At 40.6% G+C, this 23,839-nt stretch overlaps 1 protein-coding gene across 8 annotated transcripts in view; it reads right to left on the bottom strand.

Moving 5' to 3' along the window:
* NTRK3 (neurotrophic receptor tyrosine kinase 3) overlaps positions 1-23,839 on the bottom strand; it is a 629,741-nt gene that overhangs the window by 557,613 nt on the left and 48,289 nt on the right. The gene's annotated exons all lie outside the window — the stretch shown is intronic.

The following is a 23,839-nucleotide window of genomic DNA, read 5'->3' as shown; positions in this document are numbered from 1 at the left end:
ATAGCTGTTTCGAGTCCTCCAAAGCAGGAGCCCCTTTTACATAGGGGGGTCTCTGCTTTGTGACCCCCCCCCCCTCTATTCTAGGGCAGGGCATAAGGACAATTTAACTGATGCTAAATTTGCAAGCCACCTAATGCTGCTTCTCAATTATATTACATTATTGAGAATCAGAATTGCAAAAAGTGTGTGTTCTAACTATAAATTGGTAAAATTATCAAAATATTTTCAAATAGCTTAGCTTTGTATGAACACCCTTTTCCCTGAGAAAGGCATCATTTACACGAGCGTAATATACGCGCATGCTTTTCACGCATGTCGTACGCACCTATATTAGGTTATGGGGCAGTGCAGACAGTGCGTGTATTTTGCGCAGCGCAAGTGCGTTGCGTAAAACTCACGACATGTCCTTTGTTTGTGCGCTGTTCGCGCATCACGCACCCATTGAAGTCAATGCGTGCGTGAAAACCACGCATGTCACACGGAAGCACTTCCGTGCGAACTGAGTGATTCGCGCAACAGCTGTCAAACTCTGAATGTAAACAGAAAAGCACCACGTGCTTTTCTGTTTACAAACATCCAAACGGAGTGTCAAAATGATGGCGGCTGCGCATCATACACTGATGACACACGCAGCTAAGTGCCTATTGTGCACGCAAAACACCGCATTTTTTGCGTGCGCAAAACGCACACGCTCGTGTAAATCAGGCCTAATGCTAATGTGAATTTTTAGGCCCCTTAGGTAATAAATTTAGTGGAATTGATTATAACTGGTAAATAAGAGGACTATATTACCACTATAGAGGGGCTGGTTACTTTGAATGAATCATGCCAGTCTACATTCAAGCCTTGATCTCTGGAATGTAGTTATACATAAATCTCACTATTTCATTAATCCGTTAACCCCTTCCTGCTCCATGACGTACTATTCCGTCATGGTAACCACATCATTCGCGCTCCATGACCTAATAGTACGTCACAGGCTTTTTCGGCCGTCCTCCCGGCACATACAGGAGGTGTGACAGCTGCTGTCTCGTAAAGTAGTTGCCACAGCTCCTTCAGCGGGTACTGATCAGTGTCCCCGCTGATTAACCCCTTAGAAGCCGCATGCAATAGCGATCGCGCCTACTTAGGGGTTAAACCACCATCGACGGCCCGCTACATGATAGGGGGCGGCGATGGTTGCCATGGAAACCGGAGGCCTAACAATGGCCTAACTATGCCATCTACGGAAGCCTAGTGGGTCCTGACAAAGTCAGGAGCCACTATGCTTGCTGTCAGTGAGTAGCTGACTGCTCTAATACACTTAACTAGGCATGTAGTTCACTGTATTAGAATTGCAATCAGGGCCTCCTATCTTCTTGTCCCCTAGTGGGACAAAATAAAAAAAGTTAAAAAATAAAAATCCCCTTTTTTCCGTTCTCAGTCCTTTATTATTTAAATACATAAACAAATGAACTATACATAATTGGTATCACCGCATCCGTAATGGCCTGAATGACAAAAGTATTTTGTTATTTATCCCGCGCAGTGAACGCCGTGAAATCAAATAATAATAAGCCACACCAGAATCACAATTGTTTGGTCACTTCACCTCCCAAAAAATGAACTAAAATGAGATCAAAAAGTCGCATGTCCCTAAAAATGGTAATGATTGAAACGACAGTTCGTTATGCAAAAAACAAGTCCTCGCACGGCTTTCTTGATGGAAAAATAAAAAAGTTATGGCAACACAAAAAGTTAATGATTTTTTTATAAAAACTATTTTATTGTGCAAACGCCATAAGACAAAAAAACTATAAACATATTGTATCGCCGTAATCGTATCTCCCCGCAGAATAAAGTGAATAGGCCATTTATAGCGTACGGTGAACGCTGTAAAAAAAAAATAGAATAAAAAACAATATTAGAATTGCTGCTTTTCAGTCACCACGCCTCTTAAAAAATAGAATGAAAACTGATCAAAAAGTCGCATGCACCCCATGAAAACTACAATGAATTCCTCAAGGGGTCTTGTTTCCAAGGGGTCACTTTTATGTGGTTTCCCCTGTATTGGTACCTAAGCTCTGCAAATGTGACATGGCGCCCAGAAACCAATCCAGCAAAATCTACATACCAAATAGCACTCCTGCCTTCCTGAGCCCTGCCGTTTGTCCAACCAGCAGTTTATGACCACATGTGGAGTATTGCCGTAATCGGTAGAAATTGCTTTACAAATAATGGGGCGATTTTTCTCCAAAATTAAAAATTTGTACCTTTTTATCTGAAAAATGTGATTTTCAATTGCACAGCCTAATTCCACAAAATGCAGCAAAAAACCTGTGGGGTCTAAATGCCCAATATACCCCTCGATAAGTTCCTTAAGGGGTGTAGTTTGCCAAATACGGTCACTTTTTGGGGTTTTCCACTGTTTTGGCACCACAAGACCTCTTCAAACCGGACATGGTGTCTAATAAAAAGGAGGCCTCAAAATCCTCTATGTGATCCTTTGCTTCTGAGGCCTGTGTTTCAGTCCATTAGCGCACTAGGGCCACATGTTGGATATTTATAAAAACCGCAGAATCTGGGCAATAAATATTGAGTTGTATTTCTCTGGTAAGACCTTCTGTGTTACAGAAAAAAAAATTGAATAAATAGGATTTTCTGACAAAAAAAAAGAAAATTCTAAATTTCGCCTCTACTTTGCTTTAAATTCCTGTGAAAGACCTAAAGGGTTAATACACTTTCTAAATGCTGTTTTGAATACTTTATACTTTATACTGTAAATACTAGTTTACAAGATAAGGGTGTTTTATGGGGTTTCAATACATAGGCCCCTCAAAATCACTTCAGAACTGAACTGGTACCTACAAAAAAAGAGGCTTTTGAAATTTTATTAAAAATGATTAATCACTGTTTATGTTCTAAGCCTTGTAACGTCCTAGAAAAATAAAAGAATGTTAAAAAAATGATGCCAACATATAGTAGACATGGGAAATGTGAACTAGTCACTATTTTGGGTGGTATAACCGTCTGTCTTACAAGCAGATACATTTGAATTCAGAAAAATGCCATTTTTTTCAAAATTTTCTCAACATTTTGCTATTTTTCACAAATAAACACTGACTATATCGACCAAATTTTACCATAAACATAAAGCTCAATGTCTCATGAGAAAACAATCTCAGAATCGCTTGGATAGGTATAAGGGTATGTTCACACGTAGTGACCAAATACGTCTGAAAATACGGAGCTGTTTTCAGGCAAAAACAGCTCCTGATTTTCAAACGTTATTTTAACAGCTCACGTTTTTCGCTGCGTTTTTTACGACCGTTTTTGGAGCTGTTTTTCAATGGAGTCAATGAAAAACTCCTCCAAAAAGTGTCCCAAGAAGTGTCCTGCACTTCTTTTGACGAGCCGTCATATTACGCACCGAAGTTTGACAGTGACGCGTAAAATAAAGTTTCAACAGAACAAATCGTAATTCCCTTTGAAAGCAATGGGCAGATGTTTGTAAGCGTATTAGGGGCGTTTTTTCAGGCGTTATTCGAGGCGTAAAATGCCCGAATTACATCTGAAACCACTGCGTGTGAACATACCCTCAGTATTCCGAAGTTATTACCACATAAAGTGAAATATGTCAAATTTGAAAAATTTACTCTGAGCCTTATGACCAAAACAAGGCTGCGTTCTTACTAAGGCCTGATTCACATGAGTGCTGCGCATCTCGGACATGAAAAACTGCAGTTTTTCACGTCCAAGGTGCATTCGTGCTCAGCGCTGCGGGACGCGATGTCACGCATCCCTCATAGTTGAGAGTCTATGGAGGGATTCGTGATAAGAACGGACATGTCCTATGTTCCCACGGACCCTTCACACAGTCCGTTGAAACAACGGCTGTGTGAACGGCCACATTGAATTACATAGGTCCGTGGGACGGCCGCTGTTTCAATAGCCGTCCCACTGACGTTTAACACGTTCGTGTAAATAAGGCCTAAGGATCAGGCTATTTTTAAGCTCAAGGAGCAGATACATTTAAAAAATTTTCATCTCATTATTCCAGGCCTTACAACTTTTTTTTATCTTTGCATTAATGTAGCTGAATGAGGCCTTAGTTTTGCAGGAGATGTTGTACTTTTTATTTATTAAATTATATGGTATGGTATGTATAAATTATCGTTTAATTTTTTATAATGAATTTTAGGGCTACACGCAAAAAATGTATTTATTTTTACCCTGTTCATCGCTGTGTTAATTGACATGTATATAAAGATGTGTTGTTATGCATATGGGGATAGCAAATATGTGTTTTTTTTATGTCATATGTATTTTATTAAATAAAATATATCAAATAAAAAAAATATATATTTTATTTTTTACTTACAATACACTGGCATACTTCTGCATGCTCGCATATTGCATCTGTGCATAGAAATTTTCACAGGCACCTGTTAGGGCATACACATGACATGAGGCATCCCTGGGGACCCTTGTCAGGTTCCAGGACCGGCAATCACCATTATCTCTCCCTTGTGCAGTACTGACGTTATGTTTGATCGCAGAACTGAATGAGTTAAGTGCCTAGATAAGAGTTTTCCCGATCCCGCCAGTTGCGGCAGGGCTGTGTAATACAGCCCCGCTCCTGCCGCTCATCTCACAGGTGCACTGGCAGTGCCCGCGAGATCTTCTTGACGAGAGTGGTGTTAGAGTGAGGCAACTGACAGTCGTCCTCAACATAAATTTTTATTATGGGTCAGAAGACCAGTAAACTCCTCCGATACTGTGTCTTAGTAATAATCTAAAGCAGATAATTATGCTACTCTGTGTTTTCATATGGGAACATGCAGGGTGAGGGAGGACTGCAAGCAGTAGCTTATCTTATGCGAATATTACCCCAAGGGAGCAAGTATGCATACAGTAGTAATATATTTAAAGAATGGCATCTCAGATCACCCAGTTTATGTTTATAAAGCCTGATTAAGTCAGCTCACAATTTGATTATTAAAAATTAGAAGGCTGGCTTTTTGGAAACTAAACATTCGTCTCGTATTTAATCTTTAGTAAAAACATGTACACCTTTTCGATTTCGGGCTAAAAACAGCCCTTAATCTTAATAACTATGATAACTATGTAGCACAAATATTGGCATAATAAATAAATTATTATATGACAGTGGGGCGCAGTGTAGGGGAAAGCAAAATAATGAGCATGGGGCACAAATATTGTGAAAGATGAATTGCAATAAAATGGCAGTATTTATTAAAACTGTCATTATTATATCCAACTGACGCAAGTATACTGTGTGAGCAGCACATTTTCAGTTATATTTTTAACCTTTTGATTGTAAAAAAAAAATTTTTTTAACCCACTTCCCACTTTTGACCTTCCTGACAGAGCCTCATTTTTCAAATCTGACATGTTTCACTTTATGTGGTAATAACTTCGGAATGTATTTACCTATCCAAGCCATTGTTAGATTTGTTTTCTTGTACCCCATATATGGTCATAAACGGCTGTTTGGACACACGGCAAGGCTTAGAAGGCATGGAGCGCAATTTGTTTTTTGGAGCTCAAATTTAGCAGGAATGGTTTGCGGAGGCCATGTTGCATTTGCAAAGCTCCCGAATGGGCGGGGCCTAATCGGCTTCCGTAAAGGCAGAGCAGGAGGCCATTGTTAGGCCTCCTGTTGCCATAGCAGCAGTCAGCAGCCCTGCGATTGCAGGGCAGAGCTGCCGATCTGCTGCCATCCACTAAGATGCATTTAAGGGGTTAATGGCTGGGATCGAAGCTAACTTTGGTCCCCACCACTACAGCAGGGTGTCAGCTGTAAGATACAGCTGACATCCGGGGATGATCGGACCGACTCAGCTTCAGCTTCAGCTTCTTCTAATCACTGACTGCAAGAAAAGATCTTGAAAATGGTAAGGTATTGAAACACATACTACATTAACCCTTTAACGACATGTCACGTACTAGTATGTGACAGCCGTTAAGGGGAAATATGGAGGGGGCTCACAGGCCGAGCGTGCTCCATACTCAGCGGGTGACGGCTGTTATACAGCCGACACTTCACTGCAACGGGCGAAATGAAAGATCACGTTGATGCTGTCCGTTTAACGCCTTAAATGCTGCGGTCAATCACGACCGCGGCAATTAAATTGTTAGAATCGGGGGAGCGCCCCACTCCAACGTGCCATTGCCCCCCCAATCACGCAATCGGGGTGTGCAGATGGTTGTCATGACAGCCTGGGGGCCTAATAAAGGATCCCAGGTCTGCCATCTTTGTACTTCTTTGAAGCCCTGCCTGGAGACTCCCAGTATCACAATATACTGCAATACATTAGTATTGCAGCATGTCAAGCAAGCGATCCAACGATCGCTGGTTCATGTCCCCTAGGGGGACTAATAGAAAAAGTAAAAAAATGTTAAATAAAAAAAATGTAAATGTTTGAAAAAAATAGAAATATTAAAAAGTTAAAAAAAAAAAAAACCTTTTCCCATTTTTTCCCTAAAGCAATATTAAAAAAATAAAGGTTAACATAATTGGTATCACCGCGTCCGTGAAAGTCTGAACTATTACAACATAGCATTGTTTAACCTGCTCAGTGAACGCTGTAAAAAAAATGTAATTAAAAAAAAAATATATATATATAACATGCAAATTGCTGTTTTTTGGTTACCTTAGCTCTACAAAAAAACTTTAAGAAAAGTGATCAAAAAGTTGCATGTTCCCCAAAATGGTATAGGTGAAAACTACAGCTTGCCCCGCAAAATTTAAGCCACACTGCTAAATTGCTGGAAAAAGAAAAAAGTTATGGCTCTCTGAACATGGCGACACATTTTTTTTTTTTTTAGCAAATTGTTTTATTTTTCTAAAAGTGGTGAAACCTAAAACAAAACATATAAATTTGGTATTGCTGTAATTGTATCAACCTGTAGAATAAAGTGAATATGTAGTTTTTACCGCCTCATAGGCGCTGTAAAAACAAAATCCCCCCAAAAATTGCATAATCGCTGTTTTTTTGCCCATATTACCCTACAATTCTTTTTTTTGCTTCCTATAGTAATGTTGCTTCACACTACAGTCTCATTGTATCCTATGTGATGCAGCTACACACTGCAGCGCCTCACTGTATCATAAGTGATTCTGCTTCAAATGAGAGAGTTTCAGTATCCTATCTGATGCTGCTTCACACTATAGTCTCCAGTGTATCCTATGTGATGCAGCTCCACACTGCAGAATCTCCGTAAATCCCATGTGAAACAATTTAAACCAGTCTCCTCCACTCCCTGCTTGTGAAAGATTTCTCAATGTCCGCTCTTGGGGTATGTTCATACGTGCACACCTCTTACGGCTGAAATTACGGAGCTGTTTTCAGGAGAAAACCGCTCCTGAATTTCAGACGTAATGGCAAGTGCAGGCGTTTTTCGCAGCGTCCATCACGGACGTAATTGGAGCTGTTTTTCTATGGAGTCAATGGAAAACGGCTCCAATTACGTCCCAAGAAGTGACAGGCACTTCTTTGACGCGGGCGTCTTTTTTACGCGCCGTCTTTTGACAGCGGCACGTAAAAAAAATGACCGTCGGCACAGTAAATCGTAAAACCCATTCAAATGAATGGGCGGTTGTTTGCCGACGCTTTCAAGCAGTATTTTCGGCCATAATTCCAGCAAAAAACGCCTGAATTACGTCCGTAAATAGTGCGTGTGAACATACCCTTACAAGCAGGAGAGAGCCGTGTGAAGCAGCATCTCATAGGATACTAAGGATATTCTGAAAACATTACTCACAGAGAGCTACTCTACAGTCAGTGTATTTATCATGAGAGCTGTATAACTGCAGATAGTTAGGCCTCATTTACACGAGCGTGTGCGTTTTGCGCGCGTAAAAAACGCAGCGTTTTGCGTGCGCAAAAGGCACTTGACAGCTCCGTGTGTCATCCGTGTATGATGCGCGGCTGCGTAATTTTCGCGCAGCCGCCATCATACAGATGAGGCTAGCCGTCGTCAGTCACTGTCCATGGTGCTGAAAGAGTTAACTGATCGGCAGTAACTCTTTCAGCACCCTCGACAGTGCATTCCGATCACCATATCGAGTAGCCTGTTTAAAAAAAAAGAGGTTTGTACAAACCGAGAACTTCCCGGCCGTTGCCTTGGTGACGCGTCCTTGGTGATGCGTCCTTGGTGACGCGCCTCTCTTGACATCTGGCCCCACCTCCCTGGATGACGCGGCAGTCCATGTGACCGCTGCAGCCTGTGCTTGGCTTGTGATTGGCTGCAGCTGTCACTTGGACTGAATTGTCATCCCGGGAGGTCAGACTGGAGGAAGAAGCCGGGAGTTATCGGTAAGAACTTTTTTTTTTTTTTACACGTTCACGTATATTGGAATCGGAAGTCACTGTCCAGGGTGCTGAACCAGTTTAACTCTTTCAGCACCCTGCACAGTGACTGTCTCCTGCCGGGTTCGGTCAAAACGAGTTCGGCCGAACCCGGTAAAGTTCGGTTCGGTCATCTGTAAGACACTCCGTTCGGATGTTTGTAAACAGAAAAGCACGTGGTGCTTTTCTGTTTACATTCAGTTTGACAGCTCTTGCGCGAATCACGCAGTTCGCACGGAAGTGCTTCCGTGCGACCTTCGTGGTTTTCACGCACCCATTGACTTCAATGGGTCCGTGATGCGCGAAAAACGCAGATTTATAGAACATGTTGTGAGTTTTTTTCAGCGCACTCACGCTGAGCAAAACTCACGGACTGTCTGCATGCCCCCATAGAGTAATATAGGTGCGTACGACATGCGTGAAAAGCACGCGCGTCGCACGCGCGTATATTACGCTCGTGTAAATGCGGCCTTAATGTAGGAAATTAACTACTTTTTCACTGAACAGCTGGACCCTAAGGCCCTGGTCACACAGAGTTTTTTGCAGGCAGAAAATTCTGCCTCAAAATTCTGTTTGGAATTTTGAGGCAGATTTTGATCTGCCTGCACGACATTTGCCGTGTTTTTCACTGAGTTTTTCGCTTGCGTCCATTGAGCGCCACGGGCAAAAACGCTGCAAAATATGCTTTCTCTGCCTCCCATTGATGTCAATGGTAGGTCAGAGACGTAAACGCCCGAAGATAGGGCATGTCGCTTCTTTTTCCCGCAAGTGTTTTTTTCCGCTCGCGGGAAAAAAACGCCTCAGCCTCCCATTGAAATCAATGGGAGGAATTTTCTAATGTTTTTTGGTGCATTTTCTGACGTGGTTTCCGCGTCAAAAAACGTGTGAAATGACTCTGTGTGAACTGAGCCTTAGATAGGACAGAAATTATCTCTTCAGTAGCACCCTATGCATGTCAAGAAATCAGGAGGGTGGGGAGGGGAGATGTCTCAGAGACATCAGGAGGGATTTTAAAGATGATGATATAAACCTGTAGTTCAGATAAAGTCCTCCACACAGGCAAGGCTGACTTTCTGTCTACACAGAAAAGAAAGCTCTGGACTGGAAGTTAGACTGGGAATCCCATGTCACAGTTGCCCATGAACAAAGAGTTAAAAATGTAAATGTATAGATGCAACAGATGGGATTAAACAAACTACACTGCTAAAATATTGCTGGTGAGTTAGCATTATGTCCAAAAAAAAATAAATCCCGGAAAATAATGTAATGTGAATGCTCAATTTTCTACATATGGCTGTTTTGTTGTGACAAGCCTCCTGTCAGACAAGCTATGGGAAATATTTTATGACACGTGTCACAAGTATAGATCTGTTTTAAGACATTTACAAAATTGCTCTTCTGTTGGAACCTTCAGCAGTTCCAAATGTGCCCTGAACCCTGTTTGGAAATGACTGACATAGGGTAATATAAGGCATGACATATAGGAAGGTGGCATAATATTATACATATGTGCAGCACATGGTACACTTGCCATTCATTTCAATTGGAAAAATATTATATTATAAAAAAGCTTTGTTCAAAATGAAAATGTTCAGACACAGCCCATGGACCAGAGGTACTGTATCTGGAATAAAATGAAAAAGCAGAACCTTTTTTAAAAAAAATATCATACAACCCTTTATACCTGCACCTCAACTGCATTGTGTGAATCCAGCTCTACAAGACATTTGCATTCTTACCTTCTATTGTTGTCTTATTCAGCAAAGTTATATAATGGTGCTACCGTAACTGTTAGAACGCGGTATACGGGTAGTGATCATGTTGCTAAAATGATTTTATCTTCTCCGTCAAACACATTGAGCTGCAGGTGACTTAAAAAAAGTAGAAAAACTAATAAGCCCAGTGTCTTCTATTTTTAGCCCGTCAATAATAACCTTATGAGTACTTGCATGTACAAAAAGTGTTATCTTTCTAAGGCTTTATTCAGACGAACGGGAAAAACTTCCGTGCAACGCGCGTGATTTGCACGCGCGTTGCACGGACCTATATGTGTCTATGGGGCCGTGCTGACATGTCCGTGATTTTTCCTCAGCGTGAGTCCGCTGAAAAAAAGTCACGACATGTCCGTTCTTTCGGCGTTTTGCGCGCATCACGCACCCATTGAAGTCAATGGGTGCGTGAAAACCACGCATGCCACACGGAAGCACTTCCGTGCGAACTGCGTGATTCGCGCAAGAGCTGTCAAAAGGATGAATGTAAACAGAAAAGCACCATGTGCTTTTCTGTTTACAAACATCCAAACGGAGTGTCTTTGAGATGAGCGAACCCGGACAACCGAACCGAACTTAACCGGGTTCGGCCGAACTCGTTTTGACCGAACCCGGCAAAAAAAATTCCGCTACGCGACGTCAGGAGATAGTCACTGTCCAGGGTGCTGAAAGAGTTAAACTGTTTCAGCACCCTGGACAGTGACTTCCGATCACAATATACATGAACGTGTAAAAAAAAAAGAAGTTCTGACATACCGATAACTCCCTGCTTCTTCCTCCAGTCTGACCTCCCAGGATGACAATTCAGTCCAAGTGACAGCTCCAACCAATCACAGGCCAAGCACAGGCTGCAGCGGTCACATGGACTGCCGCGTCATCCAGGGAGGTGGGGCCGGATGTCAAGAGAGGCGCGTCACCAAGGACGCGTCACCAAGGCAACGGCCGGGAGGGAAGTTCTCGGTAAGTATGAACGTTTTTGTTTTTTTTAACAGGTTGCTCGATATTGTGATCGTAATTCACTGTCGAGGGTGCTGAAAGAGTTAACTGCCTATCAGTTAACTCTTTCAGCACCCTGGACAGTGACTATTTACTGACGTCGACTAGCCTCATCTCTATGATGGCGGCTGCGCGAAAATCACGCAGCCACGCATCATACACGGATGACACACGGAGCTGTCAAGTGGTTTTTGCGAGCGCAAAACGCAGAGTTTTTGCGTCCGCAAAAACGCCACGCTCGTGTGAATCCAGCCTCAATGTAAGTTCTGTCTGGTCTGCACAGATTGGGTTTAGGCCTACTTCACACACAAATTTTAGTATTAATTTAGTATTTAATTTAGTATTATTGTGTACATGCTTTTTTCTGACGTTTTAAAGTCCTGTAGAGAAGCCTAAGGGAAAAACGCCACAGCCAAAGAATGTAGGGTTTGGAAAAAATGTAATTTGCCACAAAATTGGTGTAAAAATAGCACAAACCAAAATGCTGTTGTATGAAGTTAATTTTATATTTTATAAGACTTTAATGTAACATCTGGCCACACTATAAAAAAAAGCCTCCAAAAACGGCATGAAAAATGCAGCAAAAAGATCTGTGTGTATCCAGTCTTAGGTATTTTCCATCAGTAATTACGACCCGTAATTACGGACCCATTCATTTCTATGGGCTACGGACTCCTTTCCGTATTTTTACGGATGGGTGTCCGTGCCGTGGGGATGATAGAACATGTCCTTTTTTTGTCCGTAATTACGGCACGGACTCCCCTTAGAAGTCTATAGACACTTCCGTAATTACGGACGGCTAAAGATGTGCATCCATAGCCGTCTGTAATTACGGAAACGTTGCTAGGCAAGACCAGGTTTGCAGATGTTGCATATCATTTGTGGTTTTCTTCTTTTTTTTGCGGATCCGTAAATACGGATGCATTACAAATACACTACGGACTGTACGAATACTGGTCTGTACATGCGGATGATTTACAGATGACTAGAAATTACTATGGATCCATATTTACGGGCAGTATTTACGGATTGATGAAATCTACAGTCGTGTACAAGTTACAAGTTTTAACCCCTTCCCGACATCTGCTGTATATATACGGCAGTGTCAGGAAGGGGTTCCCGCAAACTTCAGTACTATTATGTTGTGGTGAATGTGCAGTCTCAGCAGCTGTGCCTGTACCATCACTGCCGGGTGTCAGCTGTATGTTAGCTAGTCTCCGATCTGGCCAATTAACCCCTCATATGCTGAATTCAATTGAGATTGCAGCAACTGAGTGGTTTTTAGCCACCCGCACCCCAGCGACCGGAGGCCTAACAATGGCCTCCGTGTCTGCCTTGTACGGAAGCCTATGGGGCCGCGCCTCCAGCGGGTCCTCATAGTCTTGCTGTCCGTGTATGACTGACAGCTCTAATACACTGCACTATGTATGTAGTGGAGTGTATTAGAATAGCGATAAATGTGACAAGCCTTCTAGTCTCCTAGTGGGAGAAAAAAAAAGTAAAAACAAGTTAAAATGTTATAAAAAAAATACAAAAAAGTTTAAAGTCCAAAAACCAAAATTTGCCTTTTTTACCCCCAAAATAAGGGTTTGTGCACACGCTTACTAAAAAAACGTCTGAAAATACAGAGCTGTTTTTAAGGGAAAACCGCTCCTGATTTTTAGACGGTTTTTTAGCAACTCGCGTTTTTCGCAGCGTTTTTGGAGCCGTTTTTCATTCACTCTATACAAAAACGGCTCCAAAAACGGCTCAAGAAGTAACATGCACTTTTTTTTCGCGCCTGTTTTTTTTATGCAGCCGTTTTGAAAAACGGCCACGTAAAAAATTCCGTTGGAACAGAACGCCGTTTTTCCCACTGAAATCAATGAGCAGATGTTTGGAGGCGTTCTGCTTCCAATTTTTCAGCCGTTTTTCAGGGCGTTTACGGCTCGAAAAACGGCCGAAAAGAGGTCGTGTGCACATACCCTTATACTTTTATAATTGGAAAAAAACAAAAACAAAAAACGATACATAATTAGTATTGCTGCAGCTGTAACGACCCAAACGATAAAACTATTACGTAATTTATTCCACATGGTGAACACCATAACAAAAAAAACAAAAACAATGCCAGAATCACTGTTTTTAGGTCCCATCTCCTCCCAAAAAATTGATTAAAAAGTGATCAAAAAGTCACATTTACCCCAAAATAGTACCAAAATCACAGACGCAGCTTTGTCCATGCAAAAAATAAAAAAGTTATGGGTCTTAGAATATGGCAACACAGGAAACAAAAATAATTTAAAAAAAAAGTTATTTTATTATGCAAAAGCTGCAATACACGAAAAAAAACTATATAAAACTATATAAATTTGGTATAAACCAAATTTTAACACTAACATAAATTCCAATGTGTCACGAGAAAACCGTCTCAGAATCGCTTGAATAGGTAAAGGCATTCCAATGTTATTACAACAAAAAGTGACACGTCAGATTTAAAAAATGAGGCTCTGCAGGAATGTCAAAACTGGCTGCAGTGGGAAGGGGTTAAGGAGAATGCTACTGCTCCTCACGACTTGTTGGACATTTTAATGTTACTATTTAAAGAAACACTCCAGTCAAAAAATTAAACAATTAGCAAACACATCAATTTTATAAGTGTTCCTTACGTTTACCTTGTAAAGTCTTTGCTTCCTGTTATTGGCTATAACTACATATGTTCTACATTGTACTTTGCGGTATTTACCCATGCATTTTTTTGTATAGGAGGTTTTTAGTATTTATGTGTGGGGATCTTTGCCTCATGGGTTTGTCGTTCAATTTTATATTCTGTATTATATTTTGTATCTTGCATTATACTTGTTATCCTGCCTGTATTTTGTGATAGGAGTATTATATTTCCTACATTGCAGAATCAAGTGGCTGCCATCCTCCATGACTAAATTAATTTCAGGCCAGTAATTGAGTGACCCTTATGTTCATTTTCTCTTCTTACATAGATATCAGAGGGCAGGTAAACACAACTAAAATCCTCCCAGACTAGGAAAATATAAAACTGTCATTTAAAAACAAAGCGTGATGGAGTCTGACTGACAGAAAAATTTGGTATTTATACATCTTTACATTATCCAAGCCCCAGAATCACTGGTATACTATTGGTATTCTGTAGGGGGTAGTTATCGTTGTAAAATTATGTTTGGATATATTTAATCTACTGACTCCCAAGCAGCGGATCAGGACAGCCAAGCTCTATTGTTATGGTTAACACAGGCTTCAGCGGCGGTCTAGTTGGAAACACTCGGGAAACTCTGTAATGGCACCATTCAAATAAATAAAACTTTGGGGGCTTGTTGAGCTTTCTGACTGACCAGTAGCAGAATTTTTAATGTTTGACTGGAGTGGCCCTTTAATTGTTTGAACTGGATGCTAACTCTTATTCTACACAACTGCAAAATAATTAGGCTCCATTCTTTCTATTTCTCTAACTGATATTTGAAGTTAACAAAAACTGTTAAGAATTTATTTGAGAAGTAAAAATATATACATTTAAAAGCTAAAAGGACCATGTTGTGTATAGAAAACCATATCACAATGATAAAGATTAAAACTGTTTTCTGCTAATTGACTGTATTGGAGAGGGTCATCCTATATAATAAACATAAAATATCCACTCCTATTTAAAATGCAGCAAACATCTGATAATGTTAATCTCTCTCTCTATATGAGATGCTAAGTGAAGTCAAAGCCAAGATAGACCTTGGACTTGGGGGTGTTTCACAGTCTGAAAAATATTGTGATTGATTAATATAATGGAAGAAAAGGTGGAAAAATTCTCTACAGCTTATAAATTAATTAGTGGAAAATTAAAACAATTATAGGTGTAAATTATTGGATTAAAGACAACGATTTGGAAAAATATTATAAAATTGATATCAATGGAATTAAAATAAACCAGTATCAAGAGTGGACTGGGAAGGGTATACAATATTTGCAACAATTATATAAAGATTCACTTTTTGTATATTAAATTGAGATGGATATTAACAATGATAAAGATTAAAACCGTTTTCTGCTAATTGACTGTTTTATAGAGGTCAATTCAGACATAAATAATGATGTACTAATCGGAAACTTTTACTTTGTCTTATGACTACTAGCGTAGGCCTTAATGGATTTAAAGAACGCCAAAGAGAAAATCCCTGTGTAATGCACTGCCACACCAGGCCTTGCACAAGACAAATTTGTTGTACAGATTATAAAGAATTGGACACATCCCTTTGCATGGCACAGTGATTAAACGAAAACCCAGAGAGAATTACCGTGCCATACACGGCTACCTTAAAAGGATTCGCCGCTTTCAACAACCCCTAATTGTTAGAAGGGTCATCTGACATTAAGCAAATTACATAGCATTCTCGAGCAATCCGCTTTAATATGTGGGCAAACCTGGCAGTGTTTAATTTCCCTGCAGCGCCACCACAGGGAAAAATAAAGCATTACACAGTGCTCATTCATATCATTGGGTTGGACAGGACAGGCCTTCATCTGATCACTGCTCATTATAACTGCTCTCCACTCTGTCTGAAATGAGGATCCTGAATAGTGGATACTCTTCTATTAACTGATAATTCCTTAAAAGGGTTTTATGAAATGGGATTTAGGAACAGGATAATCCTATAAGCCTTGCACTAGGCATAAGGGCACGTTCAGACGTGGCAGAATATTTCCGCTGCAAAGGTTGGTGCAGATTTGGGGCAATTACGCAACAAATCTGCACCAACATTTGCATATTTGACAGGTAATTCAGACGTTGCAGAAAACACAGTGGACTTGCCACAGATTTCAGTTTTTGCATTGCAAAGGCTGAAATACGCAGTGAAATTCCGCTTCTTCTCCGCAACAGACAGTGCATGCTGCGGACTGAAAATTCCTCACCGCAGCCTATGGTCTGCAGCGGGGTTTTCCGCAACGTCTGAACTAACTTTCCTAAAAATGTATAGAAACAAATGTAAAAAACGGCCCTGGAGAATTCCACTGCGGACTGTCCGCCGCGGAATTCCACAGCAATTCCGCCACGTCTGAACCTGTCCTTAGGGTTTCTGGAATGTTGCTTTAAATATATCCTTGAAAAAACATGAAGCATGATTGGTAGACAAGATTTCTGCCATTTATTCCAGTTGCCAAAGATACTCATCCAAGTATCGGAAACATCCAAGTGTGTGGTGGAAACACTACGGTTCAGTTCCAATCACCAGACACTTCATCCTTGTAATACAATGGATTTACTCGTCTAATAATTTATGACGCAGAATGATGGGGTGATCACTGAGAATATGAAGTGGTGACGACAATAAATGCAGCAAGGGCAATTTGGTTTAAAAGAAGAATTTAAACAGCTGAATTTCAGATAAGAAAATAAGAGATCAAAACTGTATTTGAGTGGACAGTTTAAAAAATGTGGGCTGTAAATAAAATTATAGCTGTGTTATAATCACATATTTGTACTTTTCTGGGTTATCCTTGGGTAATAAACATTAAATATCCACTCTTATTTAAGATGCAGCAATTATCTGATACTGTTAACATCTCATATAGAGAGAGGGATTAAGTGAAGCTCTTAATGAGATCGAGGTGACTTTACAGCCTTCTCTTTTACGTGTTTTCGAGTCTTCTCTGTGGATGAAACTAGCTCAACTTTGGATTGAGATCTTTTCCTGAAAAATACCCAGGGAGTCTGCCTTTACCATTTCATGCAACAGAAGTGTAAATCAAACCGCGCAAATGTTAAATCCATAATTCCAGGAAACAAAAGAACGATTAACAGCCTCTTCAAAGTAAAACTAAAACTTAAATGTTAACATTATTATTATCTACTCAAAGTTGACATTTTCATAATTTTGCAGTGTAGGTGTATAATTGTGTATTGTTGATGCTAAGGAAATTAAACCACACAATCCCTTCAGAATATCCAGGACTAGAATTGTGCTCGTAATAATGCAGATCAACAGTACAATCAGATATAAAAGACCACTAAGCTGAAAGTACAATATGCCATATAGAAAAGGACTACTACTGACATTCACAAACAGGGGCTTAAGTAAATTATTGGAACTGAAATATTGTACTTCGATCACACTCTTCAGGGGGGATGCAAAAAGATGGCAATGAGTGATCAAGATCTTTCCTATCCTGCCTTCCACTGATGTTAATGGCTACAATAGCAAGAATAAGTAAAAAAAAATATTTACAGTGTCCGGTGAGTGAAGGAGGACAATCCTTACACAATTGGAAACTCTATTTTATCGCTGCTCAAAATTTGATACCTATATCTGCTAAGTTTAAAGAGTTCTTTAATATATTTGCTTATTTCAGTCAAAGCCAAGATAAAACCTTGGACTTGGGGTCTCTCATAGCCTGAGAAAATATTCAGATTTTCTACAGCTTATTTGTTAATTGGTGGAAAATGAAAACAATTATGGGTGTACATTTTTGGATTAAAGACAAAGTTTTGGAAAAATATAATATTTATATCAATGGAATTAAAATAAAACGGTATCAAGAGTGGACTGGGAAGGGTATACAATATTTGCACCAATTATATTAGGGACTTAGATTTAAATCATTTTCAAGTTTATGAAGGGAATTTGGATTAACAAACGAGAATCACTTTTTGTACATTAAATTAAGATGGATATGAAAAAATATTAAAGAAAAGTAACGTTTTCCGGTAGAGGAAGGAGGTTTAGAGTGTATGTTAAGCAAAGCCAAACAAAAAGGCTTGTTGTCACAATTATAAAAACACTTGAAAGATATATGGGTAAGTAAGATACACTTCAATCAGAAGACACAATGGGAAGAGGAAATAAGAGAAAATCAGTGAAGTAGAATGGAATAAAGTATTGAATTTGATTCAAAGAGTCTCAAAGCATTTGTCATATAAAATCTCACAATATTTTATAGTATTTTGTGTGCATAAAACTTCGGAGTTTTTGCATAAGTGTAGAGTAGATGACAAATGTTTAATGGGTAACTATACATTTAAAAAAACTTTTGACATGTCATAGTGATGTCAGAAGTTTTGATTGGTGGGGGTCCGAGCAATGAGATCCTCACTAATCGGTGTTAGAGACACGCAGGACCCAATCTCAGTTGGAACGTCAGTTAAGCTGAACTAACAGAATCGGCTGATAGAGAACGACACAGCGGTTATATATACATGATATATAGCAGCTGTATTGTAAAAAATAAAAGTCAATTTGAAACATCTAAAACATTGATTTATTTAAAAATATCCTTTTAAAGATGTACATAGCCTTTAAATATTACTTAAGACTCGAGCAACAAACGTATCAATTTAAAGGCCAAAACTTTATAACAATTGCATTTATTTGTTCCATTGTCTGGAAGACATGCAGAAAAGATCAAGGAGATCTGCAGAGAAATGGTATCTAAAAGGTACTTCGCATTAATTGTGTCCAATGCATGACCACAGAAATGTCGACACCTATGGCATGTTGCCATGCCAACATTTCGAAGTGCCATCAAAGATGCCAAAAGCAATAAGACAACTGTCAGCTGGACATATTGTATTACCTTAAAAGTTTATTGGTCCTACAACGTACTCAGAGGCCTGTGCAAAGTAGTTCAAAACACAACTGTGAAGGAATGGCATCAACGAGTGAGACATACACATTCAGATCAAGGAATCACTGAAGAAGCGGGTATTGTTGGCGTGAAGAATCATAAAACAGCCACACGGCAAGTGGCCACTTTTGCACCAACAGAAGAATAAATGGGGTTCACTGTAGATTATGAAAAATCTGTGTCGTCGCCCCCCCCCCATTTTCCCAGAGTGCTCCCAAAAATACTTTATTTTTGTCATATTCCGCAATGAAAATTTGCAATGTTTCGGATGATCTTCAAAGATACCAGACAAAAAAAATGAATTGCCAAATATCACTAGCAAGACAAAAAGACATAAATGTGAAACATGGACAGTGTCAAAATATACACACTCTGAGAGGTGCCTGGTGGCCAAATATCTAGCACACTGATGCAAAAGTCATCTGAGTAAAAGTCCATCAAGAAGAAGGAACTCAGCTAACCACTTTAAGAAAGGAACCCCATCCTGAAGACAACCAAACTCAAAAGGAGAGAGAGCTGAAGGGATCATCTAGGCACAAAAAATGACAACCAAACATTTCAAGGGATGAAACTCAGGATGAACGCAGCCTAAGAAGAAGATGAATACAGAGATTTTCAGATCAACAAGGCATTTCAAGGGAGGTAAACCACTATTATGAGGCTCATCAAATCTGCAGGAGAATAATGCAGAAAACATCTACACATGAAAGAGATCAACTAATTACTTCAAGTGAGGGACAAAATTGTGAAGCACATGAAAACCAAAAGGGAAAGATGCAACAGGATGGTCAAAAATCAATTGAAGGGAACTAAAGGAGTAGTTAAGATAAGTAGCTGTGGTTTGCCTGGATATGATTGACAATAAATATGAAGCGTATAGAAGACAAAGACCAGGTCAAACAACTGCAACAAGTGAAATACTGTAAAACGAGAGAAGAATATGGTGAAAGTTCCTGTACTGTGCCTCAAAAGGATTGACAAAATAGAAAAGGAGCGAAGATGGAAAACTCATATAGAAACAGAACTCAAATGAAGCCGGAGCACTTATGGAATGTTTATCAGTGTTCAATAAGCCTGGGCATCAAGGACTCGGCACTAGGCATACATATGTAGCAAGCTTTAACTTGACTGTTTGGCCATGTTCAGACGTGGCAGAATTTTTCCACTGCAAATGTTGCTGCAGATTTGGGGCAATTACGCAACGAATCTGCACCAACATTTGCATATTTGACAGGTATTTCAGACGTTGCGGATATCACAGCGGACTTGCCACAGATTTCAGTTTTTGCATTGCAAAGGCTGAAATCAGCAGTGAAATTCCGCTTCTTCTCCGCAATGTAATGAGCATGCTGCGGAGGGAAAATTCTGCACCGCAGCTTAATTTCCGCACAGTTATTTTCTGCAACGTCTGAACTAAGTTTCCTAAAAATGTACGGAAAGAAATGTAAAAAACGGCAGCTGCAGAATGCCACTGCGGACTGTCCGCAGCGGAATTCAACAGCAATTCCGCCACGTCTGAATGTGCCCTTTCAATGGTTTTTCAATACCTTTTGTTTTTTCATATCAGACTGCAGCAATTTGTCATAGTCAAGTTAAATGTTGCCACATCTGTAGTATATCCATATATCATCAGTTAATTGTAACGGGTCTATTGTATATGCTATATACCAGTGCTTACTACTATGTAACTGGACATTTGGCTTTTTTTCTCTCAAATTTTGATAGAAAACTTATTTTAGATCTATTTTTACAAAACTTGTTTTCATCTTGCAGCAAGACATAGAAAGGTGTAGTTCAAGTCCTGCCAAGCTTCCTTGCCCCTTCTTTGCTCTCAGCTCAGTGTCAATTCTCTGCACGGTTTACTTTGTGATGTTCTTTGATCACATTTCTTTGGCCTATTCACTACACTGTATACTTCTAGAGCTACATAATAATAATAATAATAACTAAGATGTGTGAAGTGTGCCTAATATGATTCTTAATGGAACCCTATTGACAAAAATGATACACTGTTGTTTGAGGAAGCGGTTCATGGCATACAGATTCTATCCCTTTAAATGGCTGAGACATGGAATGCCCTGTAATAAGCATAACACAGTGGGTTTGCCGTGTTGTCAAATGACATGCAGCCAATTGTAGCAGAAGTCTACTTGCTCTTTCAAAATCGTACTTTTATATCCACCCGAAAGAACATCTTATATTACTGTACATGGATTGAGAGGTTGCTTAGAACATAGGAAATCACAACATACACATACACACACGCACACACACACACTAAGCACACACTAAGTACACACTAAGCACACACTAAGCACATCGTAAATGATGATGTTATTGAGCACAATTACAATTTTCTGGTATTACGGGAACACTTTGGGCAAAACTGATTTACTCTAGTGCACAGCCTAAGGCCTCATGCACATGACTCTAGTTTTCATCCATAATTACGGATCAGGTAATTACGGATGAAATTGGAGACCCATTCATTTCTACAGGCTACGGACACTTTCAGGAATATTTACGGATGTGTGTCTGGGTCGTAGAAATAAGCTGCAAAATATAGAACATGTATTATTCTTGTCTGCAATTGCGGCACAGACTTGCCCATAGAAGTCTATTGGCGCTCCCGCAATTGCGGACGCCTGCAGATGTGCATCCGTGTTTGCGGATCCATATTTGCAGTCAGTAAAAACCCTTACGGGTTGTGTGCATGAGACCTAAGAAAGTGGTGCATGATACAATGATTTAACACCAAAGAGATAATCCCTGTGTCATACATCACCCCTCAGACCCTGCACTAAGCATAACACAATGTATCAGGTTTGCAAAGAGTGTTCCTTCAATCCAGGACGATACCATGCAATGGTCATAGTGGAAGCTTCATGATGGAAAATAGTGTAATCTAAGGCTTCATTCACATCGTGCTTCCGTTCATGGTTTATGTCAGACCTTTCCGTCAGGGGAACCCATGAACGGAAACCAAACGGAAACCATAGCTGCCTTTTACATAACCATTGATTTCAATGGTAATGCTTCCGTTGCTGCTGGTTTCCGTTCCGTAAGGTTTCGGTTTTTTTGCAAAATCAATAGCGTAGTCGACTGCACTATTGATTCCGCCCAAAAGAAACGGAAACCTTACAGAACGGAGACAAACGGAAACCATTTGCAACGGAAGCATTACCATTGAAATAAATGGTAATACAAACGGAAAGCTATGGTTTCTGTTTGGTTTCCATTCATGGGTTCAGGGGCGTAACTAGGGAAGACTGGGCCCCATAGCAAACTTTTGACTGGGGCCCTCCCTCCCCTGGGTGTCACACAACCCCCCCTCCTTGTAGATAGTGCCTTTTTTACAGCCCCCCCTGTAGATAACGGCATACAGCCCCCACTCTGTAGATAGCGCCATACATCCCCCTGTAGAGAACGCCATACAGCCCCCTGTAGATAACGCCATACAGCCCCCCTGTAGATAACGCCATACAGCCTGCAGAGAACGCCATACAGCCCCCCCTGTAGAGAACGCCATACAGCCCCCCCTGTAGGGAACGCCATACAGCCACCCCCCCCTGTAGGGAACGCCATACAGCGTTCCCCCCCCTGTAGGGAACGCCATACAGCGTCCCCCCTCCCAAAAAAATGTGACCTACAGTGTGTCCTACAAAATACATGTATCCCCTCTCCACAGGATCTCCACAGGATAGGGGATACATGAGTGATCGCTGGCAGCGATAGGGAGAACGGGGGACCGAAAGTCCCCTGAACTTCTCCATGACAAACCTCTGACTTCCGTCGTCTGCGCAGCTCAATAAAAATGAAAGGAGCGCTGGTCACGCATGCGCACAAGCACGACTGGCGCTCCATTAATTTCTACGGAGCTGCCGACACAGACCCCGGAAGTCCGAGGTTTGTGATGGAGAACTTCAGGGGACTTTCAGTCCCCCGTTCTCCCTATCGCTGCCAGCGATCACACATGTATCCCCTGTCCTGTGGAGATCCTGTGGAGAGGGGATACATGTCCTGTGGAGAGGGGATACATGTCCTGTGGAGATCCTGTGGAGAGGGGATACATGTATTTTGCGCCTTCAGGACCAGACACCGTTTAGCCATTTTTAGAACGTGTTAGTTAAATGGCTATAACTTTTTTATTTGTTGGGCTAACGACGTGATTTTTGCGACGTTTTTTCCGTAGACAATGCAGGTTTCTTTTTTTTTATCGTTTTTATACACACCTTTTTTGCTATTTTAGAATTTTTATTCATAAAGTTTGAAAATAATAGTAAAAAAATAAGCTTTTTTACATTTCAGCTATTTATTTTTTTTGGTAATAACATAGTTTTACCCTAAAATAGACCTTTTATTTGTGATCGTCATTGTCTACCGTAAATGTTTATATATTACATGTCTATATTAGGGTAATTGGGTCAGCGCTAGCGTTACAACAATGATTGGCAGGGGGAACGTTTTTTTTTGGGGTGGGTATTTTATGTGTATTTATTATTTACATTTTTTTTGCACTTTACTTTATTATTTTTTTATTACTATGTTCTGTCCCCCAAAGGTCAAAGAAGACCTTTGGGGAACTTTATATATATTTTTTCTTTCTTTTACACCATGTTTTTCCACTGTAACTGGAGCTGCACAGCAGCCCCAGTTACAGGGGAAATCAGCCCTCGCATAGTGACGATTGTCACTAATAGGGCTGTGCTGGGTCTAGTAAGACCCAGTAACAGTCTGCCACTAACGGCACCCGGCGATCATGTGACCAGTCACATGATCACCGGGAGGAATAGAGACAGCGCCGCTGCTGCTGTCTCTATTCCAGTACACAGCGTGCATTCAGCGCTGTGTACAAGTGATTGGAGAAGACAGAAGCAGCGAAAGCTGCTTCTATCCTCTCATCAGGGTCCCCGGCAGTCACTGACAACCGGAGACCCGACATTCAGCTGCCCGATCGCGCGGGCAGCAAGTTAAAACCCGAGCCGTAGAAAGTCTATGGCTCGGGTTTTAAGGACCCTGACCGCTGGCCGTAAAAATACAGTCAGCGATCGGGAACCAGTTAATGGCAGAGCGGGGAGATACCTCCCTGCTCTGCCA

The sequence above is a fragment of the Rhinoderma darwinii genome, chromosome 3 (assembly GCF_050947455.1).
Source record: "Rhinoderma darwinii isolate aRhiDar2 chromosome 3, aRhiDar2.hap1, whole genome shotgun sequence".
Taxonomy (NCBI): domain Eukaryota; kingdom Metazoa; phylum Chordata; class Amphibia; order Anura; family Rhinodermatidae; genus Rhinoderma; species Rhinoderma darwinii.
This window is presented reverse-complemented; position numbering and strand designations above follow the sequence as displayed.